Consider the following 10,113-nt stretch of genomic DNA (forward strand, 5'->3'; position numbering starts at 1 on the left):
TTTCATACTCATTGACTTCTCCTTAGAATGTAAATACCTTAAAGGAAGAAGTCTTTTTCACAAAGCTATCTGTAGATTCTCAAGAGTGAGTGTAAAAAAGTAGAGAATTGTGCTTGTAAGAACTCACCCATGGCTCTTGCCATCACGTATCTATCTGAGCCACAAATGAGGAGAAAGCAGAAAGGAAGGGAATAATCCTTTTATTTTAAGGAGACTTCCCTCCCTGAATTTGTATACACCTTTCATTCATATCGTATGTACCAGAACTTAGTCCCATGGCCACACCCAACTGCAAGGCAGGCTGGGAAATGTTGCCTTTAGGTGTGTGATCAAGTGGCCAGTGAAAACTTGATTACTATAGAAGAAAAGGTGCAGAGATCAGTGGGACAACTATGTGTCTTCCAGAGTCCATCATATCCAACTTCCCCACAATGCCTTCGTCAACTCTTTCCATACTGGTCTCTGAGTTCCTGTGTACTCTCCACCACTGTCACCACTCCCCAACCTCCAGCATATGCTCCCTCACGCTGGTCAGAGAGCATCATTGTTTTCTTATATCCTTGGTTCAGGAGCTGGTACTTCCATAGCATGAGGACTTTTGCTTCAGTTTACCTTTTACTATAGCCTCTATGAGGGAGGTAGTTAACCAGATAATAAGAGGTAATAGGCATGGGAGGAGGAGGCAGTTCCCGAGAAGGAGGAGCACTATCTCAACTGAGGTCTTAAAGCCACCGAAATTGAAGAAGATTACTAGTGTCCCATCCTGATGAGACATGGTCCTCAGGCTTCTGCTGTGCGTAGATTGGTCAGCTTCCAATGTGACCAAAGCAGAGCCGACGTTTTACCCTCGGTCTGTCAGTGCAGTCTGTGTCTTCTTCCAGAGGGTTGCCTTGAGGGACTCGGACAAGTCTGGAATACATTCCCACTCTGTAGCTGAGAGTTTAAGTTTGCTGTGATGTATCCTGGGAGTTATTTCGGCAATCTTAACTGCAGTGGGGGTAGACAAAATGACAGTAAAGAGGCCTCTCCACAGGGATTTTAGGGATTGAATTTCTATCTTTTTATCAAGGCAGTCTCCTGGCTTAAAGAAATGAACTTCAGTGATTAAACTGACAGGGGACCTTTCCCTAACCCATTGGATGAGAGTCTGGATCATGATCCCTAGGGCCTGAAGCTGGTGTCTCAGAGTCAATTTACCAATTTCCTTGAAGTTTCCTCATAGTTCTTTCATGAATAGTGGTGGCCTCCCATATGGGATCTCACAGGGGGAGAACCCATTCTTCTTGGTTGGGGCCGACCTGATTCTTAATAGTGCCATGGGGAGGATTTTGTCCCAACGTAGGTGTGTCTCCTGACATAGCTTTCTCAACTGAATCTTAAGGGTCCTGTTCATGCTTCAAACTCTGTAGTCAATAGGTGGTATGTAATTTCCATTTAATATTTAAATTTTGGGCTAGTAGCCACACTATTTCTGCTACAAAGGCTGGTCTGTTATCTGAGCCAATGGTAATTAGTAGGCCAAATTGTGGAACAATTTCTTGGAGGAGCTGTCTGGCTACTTCTCGGGCTTTCTCAGTCCAGGCAGGGTAAGCCTCTACCTAACTGGAATAGGTGCATACAAAGGCCAAGAGATACCCGAGGCCCTGTGATTGAGCCATTTTAGTAAAGTCTACTTCAAGTTCCTCAAAAGGGGCACATGGCCCTTTCCTGGGGTTGTTGTGGGCATAAACTTCGCACCATTCACACACCACTCAGGAGATGCTAGAGAGCCAGAGAATGTAGAAGTTCCGGCCCAGAGTGGTTTCTAGGGTAGTGAGACCAACGTGAGTCCTTTGGTGAAACTGCTTTACAAAAGCTGGGGTCAGGGTCCCAGGCACTACAATTAGCCTGTCCTTGAACTTCCACCATCCACTGGGGAGGAGGCTCGGCTCTTCAGTATTACACCAGGCTTCTTGAGGTGAGCACTTGGGGTCCCCTTTGGCTAAAGAACTGGGAAACAGGGAAGCAGTTAGAGCCATAGGGCTGGCCATCTCCTCAGCCACTGCCAGTTTGGCAACATGGTCTGCCCTGCAGTTGCCCTGGGCTGTTATGGCGTCCCCTTTTTGATGTTTTCTGCAGTGCATGACTGCTAACTTCTTGAAGGTCCATACAGCATCCAAGAGTTCTGGAATTTCTCATGTCTTTTCTCCCAGAATTGATTAGACCCTTTTCTTTGTACAGGGCTCTAGTACAGGGAGGGTGGTGAAGGCATACTTAGAGTCAGTGTCTATGTTAGCACACGCTTCTGCTGCCAGATGAAGGGCGCAAGTCAAGGCAATGAGCTCTTGCTTTCTGTGCTGAAGTTTCCTCAGGCAGAGGTTTTGCCTCAGTGGTGGTTTATAGGGTCACCACAGCATATCCTGCAAGGCATGGTCCCCTCATAAAGCTGCTAACATCAGTGTACTAATTTACATCAGGGTCCTTGAGGGGCTGGTCTGTCAAGTTATCCATTACTTCAATGCAATTGCGGTCTGTCTGGCTGGGCCCAACGGGTAGCAAAGTGGCTGGGTTCAAGGTTCATACTACCTTAGGCAGATGTGTAGATTCTCTGGGCATTAGTTAGCCAATATTGTCCTTTGTACTCCAGTAATGTTATTACTGAATGTGGTACTCGAACTATCAGTTCTTGCCCCATAGTCAGTTTGTCAGCCTCTGACACTAGAAGAGCCATGGCTGCGGGTGGTCAGTCTTGGGTGACAGAGTAAAGCTGTTTGGAGAGAGAAACCACAGGATTGTGCCAAGATCCCCTATTGCAACACCCGTGCTCTTGTGCATGTACGGAAAGAAAGATTTGGTTAAGTCTGGGAGTCCTAGTCCAGAGGGGTTGGTGAGTGCCCATTTGATTTCTTCAAAGGACTTCTGTCGTGTAGATTCCCAGAGTAGGGTCTCCTGTTCTTCCCCCTTTGTGGCTTTATAGAGGAGTTTGGCCAGGATGAAGAAATTAGGTATCTAAATTCTGCAGAAGCTAGACATTTCAAGGACTTGTCACCAGTTGGTAGGGACAAGAATTGAGCAGACCATTTGTTTCCTTTCTGGGACGAGTTGGTGTTGTCCCTGCGACAGGTGGAAGCCAAGGTATTTGACTCTTTCTTGGCAGATTTGAACCTTCCTTTTAGAAATCTCGTAACCCCCTTCCCAGAGGAGATAGAGGAGTGGATGCATCCCTTCCATGCATTCCTTATAGGTCTTTCCTGCTAAGAGGAAGTCATCTACATACTGGAGTAACATACAGCTGTGTTGGTTTGCCAGGAAGGCCTTTAAATCTGAGACTAGAGCTGTCCCAGAGATGGTCAGGGAGTTCTTGAATCCCTGAGGCAGCCATGTCCATGTCAACTGGCCCTTGTCTCCGCTTTCCCATTAGAAATAGGTATTCCAGGATGATTGACAGGGATAGAAAATTCCATACTTCATAAGTCTCTCTAAATGTTTTTGGATCCCCACTTGTGTCTTATGGGGGACGAAATACTGTTTTTAGCAGGCTGGCTCAGCTCCTTGTTTTAACTCCATCACCACTGGAGGAATGTGGCAGGCCTGTGGGTTGTCTTCAGTCCACACTCAGGGCACCTTGAAGGGGAGGTTGGGTTCCTGTTGAGACCCTTCTATGAGACTATACAGGCATCACTCTTCTCCTTGGAGAACATGATCCTTGCTTCGGGCCTCCCCAAAGTTAGGGCTGCTTGGCCACATGAGTCAAAGGTAATCTGAACCTGTAGTTTTCCTAAAAATTCTCATCCCATCAGTGCTATGGGCAGTCAAGCAGATATAGGAATTCGTGGACAACTTCTCATCCTCCTAGGTTTCACCAGTGGGGCTGCAAGAAGGGGTGATGGACTTATCCCACAGTTGCACCCATAATAGCAGCTTGTCTTTGAGAAAGGGGGTTCACAGGCCAAGTTATAACTGAGTGTTCAGCTTTAGTGTCAATCATAAAGTCAATAAGTTGGCCTCTGACTATCATTTGAACCATAGGCTCCTGGGGGCCTAGAAGAATGGAGCTGGTCTGGCCCAATGCTGGCAACACAGACTTCTTTTTTTTCAACTGACCTTGGGAGAGTGCCAAGGTCTGGGCTAGGAGGACCCTACGATTTTCCTCTAGGCAGATTCTCAACCAAGGGGTTAGGTGCAAACTATTGCCTTCCAAAAATCGATGTAAGAGAATTGGTCTGGGTGGCCAGTTTGACTGGTAATGACTTGAGAGACCTTTGCAATGACTTATCTATCAAGAGTCCCCGCTGCTGGCCATCCAATGCCAAAAGAGGGCAAGTCAATCTAATGGTTTCATGCCTTCTTGATCTCTCTCTTAGTTTAACTCCATAATAACCTGATCGACCCTTTTTGAAATTCTTAAGCATATAACCTAAAGGTGTTTGTTTTCTCTTTTGTCCACCCATCTTCCACCCATGATTGGTGACGCACATACACTCAGAGATTTGCTTTGCCCCGGTCACTCCCCTTGTGGGGATCTTTCAGGTGCCTCTTAGCAATTGGCGAGTCAGTATAAAACCCCAACTCGGATCACTGGAGTAGACTCTTCAAGGAGATCCAGTGACACCACGCTAAGCCATATGAGGTTCACCACAGAACCACGAAACCATGGATAGAGGTTCAACTCTCACTTCGTAGAATAGGCCATGTCTCAGTCATACACAACCACTCACCAAATACATTCCATCCTCCATCCTATGTAACCCAAGAGGTTATGGTTTCCTCTAACAAATGTAGAGTACTCCAGTGGCCTCAGGAGTTGATCAGATTCCCCTTCTGTCCTCTAGCGGACGGGCTGTTCCTGAGACACGGGTCCTTACCACTCAGTTGGGCAGTGCTCTTGGACTCATTCCTGCACCTCTCTGGGTTCCATTGTGTTCTCAGAGCCACTGCCCGGGTTTGCTGGAAGAATCGTCTTCCCCTACAGAAAATAGAACCGCTGGCACACCAGGTGAAGTCCGTTTCTCTCAGCATCCCGGGGGCCAGACCCCAAAGACAGGGGAGGCAAAAAACCACCGTCTCTGTATCGGGGATGAGCATCCAGAAATGTTACAGGATTCTCAAACAGAGATATGGGACACCGAGGCTATAAATAGGAAGCACCAGCTCAGTGGATTCTTATCCAAAGGTCGAGCCCCAATTGTAACATGGTGAGCAGTTTTATACCATCTTGTACTTCCACATTCCTACACAGCCATAGATATTCCATTTAAGGAAGGAGAACATGAGGAAAACATTGATTGGCTGCCAAACTATAAGGAAACTGGCTTAATAATTTAAGTGGGTTTTCAGACTGCTGCATCAGTCAGAGAGTCCTGGGGAAGGGGGTGCAGTCAGGAACTAACTTGTTGGAGTAGGAAATGGTCAGGCAGGGTCAGGCAGGGTCAGATCATATAATGAATATAGTGACTTATCTTTAGGAGATAGGAGAGAAAAGGTGAGGATAATAGGGAGAAAAGCTTGACTTTCCCCCAAATACCTTATATTTATATTTGATAAAAAAGAAACAAATAAAAAATCAAATAAGTAAAAATTCTGTGATACTAGTTTTGTACTTTCCTTAAAAAAGGGTGGGAACCTATTTCTCACATGCCCTTAAAACCTGACTTTAATGGGTACATAGTAATTTATACCCCATGATTTATTTAACAAACCAAACTTTGTTATGAAAGTATCTCAGCAGAAGGGAAAAATCATTCTATGAGAGAAAAATCCTAGGTTCTGGGTCAGCTTGCAGTTTTCTCTAGGTTGAATCATATGATACTCCTGAAGTTGGCTTCTTTGATCTGCTTAATGTAAGGAGAAGCCAAGAGAATTAAAATGTTGTTCAAGCCACATTCAGAGACTGCATTGTGCTGATCAGCCCTGCAGCCAGGCCAGAACACCTGCAGAACAAAGGAAGATTTCTGCTGGGATTGCTAACAACCCATTCCTCACAACCTTAAAGGGGAAACAGGAACCAACAGTCACTCCCTATGGCTAAAACCATGGGGAACCTGTGGATTAAAGGCTGAGACCTGCCAGTGGGTCTTTCACTCTGCATATTCTTACCTTTTCATGCAATCTACTCTTCCCCTTTCTCACTGTATGTCCATATCAAAGAAAATGGGTTAAACAGTTTTAAACTATAACTCACAGGTTCTAAAGAATATTATATAAACTCAATTTCCTGAACACTCAGGGTCCCTCTCAGTGCCTTTACTCTGTCTCTCATTGTCTCTCTCACTGTCCCGCTCACTCTTTGCCTCTGAGAGGAGACCCCACTCTGGAGTATTTTCTCTTTTCTAATAAACTTTCTCTTTGACTAACTTTGCCGTGGGTGTTGAATTCTTTCCAAACTCTCTGCAAAAGGACCCTCTTCTTCTCTTGGTGCAGGGCTTGCTCTTCTCCCCCCTGGGGAAATTGGCCTTGTCCCGCATTATGCTGACACGGCAATGCATATAGCCCAGCTTTGTGGTTCTTACTCCTCTGACCCTGGATGAACCTGTGACCTCTCTTGCCTCTCTGCCCAAACCCAGAGGAGTCCCAACAGGCTCAGGAATTGGTTGTGAGGACCAAAAAATTTCTAGGCAGCAAGGGCGAGGTGTGATACAGTTACCACGAAGGAGAGGTGGGGCTGGGAGGTGGAATGAGAAGTATGAGTGAGAATTCTTTTATAACCCTTTGCAGAACAATTCTAAAAATAAGGCCAAAATCCATTCCCTAGCTGTGCCAGGGCTGCAGGCACATTCTAAATTATCCCAGTTATGCAGACAGAACTCTGCAGGTCTAGTTTGTAATTAAAGGACATTTACACAGAATGAAATTCTAGTTTTTCATGCGGTGCTGTTCAAAGAGGATCCTTTGAGTTGCACCCTCATCTGTGCACCATTGTTTTCTGCCCTTCCTGCAATTCAGAAGCCCCGGCTGGAAGCCCTGCAGGGCTGGTTTCCACAGAGGTTACTCAGGGCCTCCCCGCAAAGCATGGGTGGGAAATTGCCCTTTGGGACTCCTGCCAGGTCCCCTGGGAAATAGAACAACAGCCATCCTCAAGTGTAGACTTAGATGTTCCATGACCCAGGGTACCCAAAAAAAGCAGAGATAAGGTCATCGGCTTTTTTTCCCTCCCCAGTAAGGCAGAGCTGTGTGCACTCAGTAAATGAGGAGCTATAGGTGAGACGCTTCTCAGAAGTGAGTGAGCCCTTTCAGCCTGGCCGTTTGTGGTCCTGAATTACAGCTGACTGGAAATGGAAGCTGTGAGCAGCGCCTTGACCACACAGGCAGTGGGCCAAGGGCCTACTGGCTACCTCACACAGTTCCCAAGTGTTTCCAGGGCTTGATAATGCTTGCTAGCATTGAGACAAGGCCAATAAAATGCGAATTGGATGGAGACAAATGTTCCACGAAGGCAGGGAGAAATCCTTGAGCAGATGTGTGTGGAAATTAATGGTGTGGTGATAACAAATCTCAGTGCCCAGTTCCCTGCACAGCAGTGAACCCAGAAAAGGGCCCCCTGACAACTATTTGTTTCACAGAGCCAGGAGCCTCCTAAGAATGGAAGGAAAATCTGGGGTGGGGAGTAACAGCAGGGGCGGGAAGGGAGAACGGACTGCTTTTTGTTTTGTGCACTTGATAGTTACTTGTGAAGGAGCTTCCCCATCCTGTGTCAGGAATACAACTCAGTGTGTGCTTCCCAAAGCTTTCTATAAAAGATTGAATGTTTGTTGAAGAAAGTGTATTTTTTACCCTCCTTCTGCTCCTTTTCAATCTCTTTCCTCTTTGCTTGTCTGCTCCTCCCCAGGAAAAGAACCAGGGTAACTAAGTGGAGGAACAGAACCCGTACTCAACCTGAAGGGCATGTCACAGAGGACGCATTTCTAGGTCAGCTCTGGACACTTCTCTGGGTCTGGACATGCAGAGCCATTACAGCAGGGGAGTTTTGTAGGCTTAACAATATAGATACAGCTCAGGCTCTCAATCCTTAATGCTCTGGTGGGCTAGTGATTGGCTTTTAAAAGACTTGTTTGTATTAAAGAAGAAGGAAATAAAATGAGAAAGACACCACTTTGATGAAATTCTGATATTTAAAAGCGGCACTCAAATACAGATTCTGTAGAGTACAGATTTTATGGTGGAAAATACATTGCAGTTAAATCAAAAGAATTGCTGGATTTGGCCTTTGAAGACCTGATTTTACTAGGGGAGGAAATTTTGCAAGTCACCAGTGGTCTGCGAGCACTTTCGGGCTCACCTCCTATTTTTCCTGCTCTAGACCCAAATCAGCCCTTTCCCCAAGGACTCCTTGTTTCTCTTAATGGAGAAAAATACTTAGAAACTAAAATGTGGCTACCAGGTGTACTCATTGTTACTGAGGCATCATTGCTTCTCAATCCTTTTGATAGAGACAGGTAAATAGCATATTTTTTCAAAATCACAGACACACACTGGTATGTTCAATTTATATAAATTTAACACCATGGAGGTCTTCCTCAGTATTTTCTAATGTTTCTATCTCCCTTCTTCCACATGAGAATTCTAGAAGGTCATTGTATTTACCCATTTGCTCTATTCTGCGATATACTCAAAACATTTCAGAATCATAATGTCAGCACCACAGCCAACAACAGAACTACTCAGTGAAGAATTCTTTGCAGACTGTTTTGCCCTGAGAGCAAGTCTCACTAAGCGTGTATGCTTGGGGTACCATGTTTGGGTTACTTAAGCTAAACATTTTCTTCTGTTACCAATTAGGTATGCAGTATAATCATGTATTTATGTTTATACAGCATTAGAACGCTTTAAAAAACCTTTTAATATAATTTTACTTTTGAATTATGTAAAAAATTTACATAATTCAAAAGCCAAAATTATAGAAAAAGTAATATTATCCCTTATTCCCTGATGCTATCAAACCCTAAGTTACACTAGTTTCTGATTTCATCTTCCTGTGGTTCTTTTTGGAGAAAATCCAAACTATTTACTTATTTCCCCTTCTTTTACACACAAAGTATAGCATCTCATTTACATTTCACATCTCGCTTTGTTCATTTCTTTACATTTCACATCTCATTGTGTTCATTTAATATATTTAAAAATCATTTCCTCTTGGTTTGAAAAGCTCTTTGGCTCTCAGCTTTTGGAGCCACAGAGCATTCTTTTATGTAGATGTACTCTCACTTATTCGCTCAGTCTTTTAAAGGAGGATATTTAGGTCATTACCGATATTTTGCTCTTAAATTTAATTGTATAATGAAAACCCATGTAAGTATATTGTTTTCTATTGGTAGAGGTGTATTTTCAGCATAAATTCCTAGAAGTAGGATTGCTGGGTCAAAAAATAAATGTAGATGTAATTCCGCCACATATCCAGAATAGTCCCTCCAGCTCAAGGTCAGTTGATTAGCAAGCTTAATTCCATCTGCAACCTTAACACCACTTTCCCACTTAACCTAGTATATTCACATATTCCAGGATTAGGATATGGACTTCTTTGGAGGCCATTTTTCTGCCTACCATGGTTTCCTACCATGATATTGGCTACTACCATTGCTGCATTTCTTACAACCACCTCAGAGGAGCTGGTAAACTTTTCCACATGAAATCTAGTTCTCGCTAGAGCTGAGAATTTGTCAGGAAGCTTTTCTGCTCATTATCAATATTCTTGATTAAGCTTGAGATCCCAGCCCTGAAAGAGGAATGGCACTGTAATTGCAGTTCCAAGTTTCTTTTTGCCTGAACCAGTGTCTGAGCAGCAGCAAGGACCCACTTCTTACATTCTTTCCTGTGAAGAATTATGACAAAGCTGGGAGCAAATGTTTTCTCATCTGAAGTTAGGTTATCCTTTTACCCAATCGAATCATTCAAGTCACCGACCTATGAGTGCAAACTTGGGACTGAACACTCTAAAACAAGCTAAGTTTGTCCAAAGTTGGAGAGTAGATGGGAGGAGAGAAATAATTACGATTTCAAATGAAAATGAGGTTACTCTTTAGTTTCCACAGCTGAAACCTGGCTGTACTCCTGGCTCAGAGTAAGACTTTCTACATTCTCTTTCAAGGTAAAAAGCAGATTTTAAAAATATGCAGAGAGATGTATGCTCCCTCCTGGTCC

This window comes from Rousettus aegyptiacus, unplaced genomic scaffold, assembly GCF_014176215.1.
Source record: "Rousettus aegyptiacus isolate mRouAeg1 unplaced genomic scaffold, mRouAeg1.p scaffold_m13_p_7, whole genome shotgun sequence".
Lineage (NCBI taxonomy): Eukaryota > Metazoa > Chordata > Mammalia > Chiroptera > Pteropodidae > Rousettus > Rousettus aegyptiacus.